The 4,527-nt window shown below is 45.4% G+C and overlaps 1 pseudogene; it reads right to left on the bottom strand.

Annotated features, from left to right (window-relative positions):
* Positions 1–2,862: 2,862 nt before the first annotated feature.
* LOC112204334 (small nucleolar RNA U3) lies at positions 2,863–2,946 on the bottom strand (annotated as a pseudogene).
* Positions 2,947–4,527: the final 1,581 nt, after the last annotated feature.

Genomic DNA, 4,527 nt, shown 5'->3' on the forward strand with positions numbered 1-4,527 from the left:
ACCCGCCACCATGCCTGGCTAATTTTTTGTATTTTTAGTACAGATGGGGTTTTGCCATGTTGGCCAGGCTGGTCTTGAATTGGCCTCAAGTGATCCTCCCTTCTCAGCTTCCCAAAGCCCTGGGATTACAGGCATGAGCCACTGTGCCCAGGAGGAATATTTTTAAGCTTTATAGCTAGCTTTGAGGGAAAGGGGTTCTGGTTTCTATGACCTACCTTGGGGAAGAGGAATACTAGTTTCTATGGTTTGCCTCAGGGAAAAATGAGGGGCAAGAGACAGAAAGGCAGGGGAAGGTCAGAGAGAAACTTCACTCCTAAGCCTTCACTTTGGGGCATCACTTTCTGAGCTCCAACATTGTTACTTGGATCCTAATTCATACACATCCCTCAGAAGCTCTGGGATCTCACAGGGTGCCTATGTGCTATGGGTTCCTGGAGCTTCGAGGAGACATCGTGAAGAAGAGTTTGGAAATGGAAAGGTTTCTGGGCCTTGGAGCTGTGATCCCCAGCTCCGCTGGAAGTGGAAGACACTGTCTCTGGGGATTTGGGATCAGCTGGATGGGGCACTCCCTGAAGTCAGAGAATGCAGGAGCACAGCTCTGTCCTGCTCCTACCTCTGTTGTGATTTGACCTGCCTTTTCCCCTTATCTATTGGGGTAAGGGGTTACACAGCATCATATTAGGACTTGCCCACGTTGTTAAACTATTAGTGAGTCCCTAAAACAGAATCGAGTTGATGAGCCGTGTGTAGTTTGCTTAACCATGTTCTTATGGCCAGTCATGCAGGTTGCTTTCAAGTTTGGCTTTTATAAATGCATCTGTAAATAAAATATTTGTCCAAAAAGATGTTTCCACATTTAAGGTAAATTCCCACAAATGAATTCCTGAACATCTTAAGGCTTTTGGCCCATTTTCGAAATAACTTTGCGAAGGGCTCGGTTTTCTAAAGGGCAAAGTCTAAAGGTGCATTTTTTTCGTTCCTTTGCCAGCATTATTATAGTTTTTAAAAACCTTTACCAATGTAGTAGCTGGAAAATGGTTGTATTGATTTGATAAATACTTCCCTGATTACTTTTGATGTAATCAAACACTTTTGATTACCCATCAATTTTGACTATCCCATCAATTACGTGGGAACACTTTCCCCATATAATTGTCTGTTTTTTGAGACAAAGTCTTGCTCTGTCACCCAGGCTGGAGTGCAGTGGCAAGATCTCGTCTCACTGTAATCTTTGTCATCTGGGTTCAAGTGATTCTTCTACCTCAGCCTCCCGAGTAGCTGGAACTATAGGCAGCACCACCATACCTGGTTAATTTTTGTGTTTTTTATAGAGGAAGGGTTTCAACATGTTGGCCAGGCTGATCTCAAACTCCTGACCTCAAGTGATCTGCCTGCCTCGGCCTCCAAAAGTGCTAGGATTACAGGCCTGAGCCACCACACCGGCCTGTTTTTTTGTTTTTTTTTGTTTTGTTTTGTTTGAGACAGGGACTCGCTCTGTCGCCCAGGCTGGAGTATGGTGGCACAATCACTGCTCACTGCAGCCTTGACCTCCTGGGTTCAAGTGATCCTCCTGCCTCAGCCTCCCAAAGTGCTGGGATGACTGACGTGAGCCACTGTGCCTGGCTCCTGTGTACGTGTTAGCCACTAATTTTTTTCAGGTGCTTTGCCCAACTCTGGGCTGTGCTGCCTCACACAACTTGTAATTGCAGAATGAAACCCACTAGGGACTGGCAACAACTCCAATCGCCACCCAGATGACCCAGCACGTAGCTCACAGACCCAATCACTTTTGCGGTCCAAGTTTAGAAATCACAGTTGTTAACTAGTGTGTGGTTTGCAAAATAAGTGTTAGGCATCTAGTCATTTGCTGATTCATCACATATTTTTTATGGGCCCTCTATGAGCCAGACACTATTTTAGGCATGGTGAAAAAGACAAAAATCCCTCTTTGTATGGACTGTACATTCTAGTGAGGAGAGGAAGAAAGTAAACATCCTTAAGTCTGTTGTCAAATAAATTAAAAGATGTTCATTGCTTTAGGAAAATGAGCATCAAGGGTAGGGGGTGGTTTGGAGAAAACTGGAGGGTGAAACCTGCTGCAGATGTAAAGTGTGGTCAGGACAGAGCCCAGCAAGGAGGTGAGAGAGCCTTGGGAGCTGCCTGGGGACACTGCGTCTGGCAGAGGCACCAACCATGGGGAAGAACAGTAGGAAACCAGGAAGGCCGAAACGGGGCAAGCAGTCGGAGTAATAGGAGTTGATGTCAGAGAAGTCCAGGGGGTGGATCTCATAGGGCCTTGGGGGCCGTTGCAAGCATTTGGGCTTTCCTAAGGGTGAGATGGGAGGACCAGAAAGTTTTCAGCCACAAGAGTGATGAGATCTGTCTGCCGTTTGAAAAGAGTAGCTCTGGCTGGCTGCTGCATTCAAAACAGACTGCAGGGGGTCAAAGGCAGGAGCTGGAGGAGAGCGCCGAGCAGACAGACTGCTGCAGATTACCCAGAGCCCTCACGTGGCCCTGGAGCTGGTGAGTGAAAAGATCCAGGAATCCGGCAGAGCTGATGGGATTTCCTGATGGAGTGAATGTGCGCTGAGAGAAAGGGTGGAGCCACGGGCAGTTTCTATTTAAGACCTCGTAGGTTGCTATGTGCCCCATGGTCCCTTAACTACTGTCTGAGCATTTCCAGAGTTAAACCAGGAACACATTTACTCATGGGGCTAGCTCCTGGTATGAAGGGCATGATAACTAATCCCTGCCATGAGAATTCAGAAGGGGCAATGGTTGTATCCATGTTAATGAGGTGATGAATAAAAATGATAATGACATTGTGGCATTTGGTCCATTCTTTGATGATCTTCATATATTCCTGTTTCACAGTTTTTTCTCTACATGTTTAGAGGAACTTCTCTAGTAGCAAACTACAGAAATGATCCCTGAAAGTATCGTCTTCTGTTTAACTTGACTTAATTGAATTGGCATAGGTATTTCCTATCTTGGCAACCATGTGTGGATCTTATACAAGGTTTATGCATGATGTCTTTGCTGTTGTTGTTAGAACAACTCAGCAAAATAAAATTCCAGTTCATCGTTGGACAACATTGTTTCACACATCTGTGAAATAGGCCAAAAAATAAATAAATAAATAAACAGCAACTTCATAGACAAATAAATAAATAAATCTTTTATCTTTGGCCTTTTTAACCGTCTCATACAAACCAACTTTCATGCGCGTCCGGGTGAAGAGACCACCAAACAGGCTTTGTGTGAGCAATAACGCTGCTTATTTCACCTGGGTGCAGGCGGGCTGAGTCCGAAAAGAGTCAGCAGAGTCAGCGAAGGGAGATAGGAGTGGGGGCCGTTTTATAGGATTTGGATAGGTAAAGGAAAAAGGGGGGTTGTTCTCTAGCGGGCAGGAGTGGGGGTCACAAGGTGCTCAGTAGGGGAGTTTTTGAGCCAGGATGAGCCAGGAGAAGGAATTTTACAAGACAATGTCATCAGTTTAGGCAGGAACAGGCCATTTTCACTTCTTTTGTGGTGGAATGTCATCAGTTAAGGCAGGAACCGGCCATCTGGATGTGTACGTGCAGGTCACAGGGGATATGATGGCTTAGCTGGGGCTCAGAGGCCTGACCTTCCTGTCTTCTTATATTAATAAGAAAAATAAAATGAAATAGTGGTAAAGTGTTGGGGTGGCGAAAATTTTTGGGGGTGGTATGGAGAGACAATGGGCGATGTTTCTCAGGGCTGCTTCGAGCAGGATTAGGGGCAGCATGGGAACCTAGAATGGGAGAGAGAAGCTGAAGGAAGATTTTGTGGAAAGGGCTGATATTGTGGGGTTGTTAGAAGAAACATTTGTCTTATAGAATTATTGATGATGGCCTAGATACAATTTTGTATGAAGTGAAAAAAGAAGGGAATAAGACAAGGAGAAAAACAGGTATTAAAGGACTAAGAATTGGGAGGACCTAGGACATCTACCTAGAGAGTGCCTAAGGAGGTTCAGCATAGCCTTGCCGGCAAAGATTATTTATTTACTTTAAGAGTGGCAGTTTGGGGATAGCACCAGGCGATATCAGCTGCGATGGCTTGGAGAAACTGTAAACCGGCAGTGTAAACAAGAGCAGGGCATGTGTGAGTAGTTGAGAATGGTGAATAGGAGTATGACTAGACAGAAGATAGTAGGGATGACAAGTTTTCTGGGGCACAGTCCAAGTTGGTCTGGTGTCTGGAATGAGACTGGGGCTTAATAAGAAGGAGCGTCCATACAGGAGCTCAAATGGGCTGTACCCTGTAGCATTCCGAGGACAGGCCTGAATTCTGAGAAGGGAAAGTGGTAAAAGTATTGTCCAGTTCTTTTTAAGTTGGAGGCTGACCTTGGTGAGGTGTGTCTTTAAAAGACCATTAGTCCGTTCTACCTTTCCTGAAGACTGAGGATGGTAAGGGGTACGAAGTTTCCACTGAATACCAAGAGCCTGAGAAACTGCTTGGGTGATTTGACTAATAAAGGCCGGTCTGTTATTGGACTGTATA

The sequence above is a fragment of the Pan troglodytes genome, chromosome 7 (assembly GCF_028858775.2).
Source record: "Pan troglodytes isolate AG18354 chromosome 7, NHGRI_mPanTro3-v2.0_pri, whole genome shotgun sequence".
NCBI classification, from domain to species: Eukaryota; Metazoa; Chordata; class Mammalia; order Primates; family Hominidae; genus Pan; species Pan troglodytes.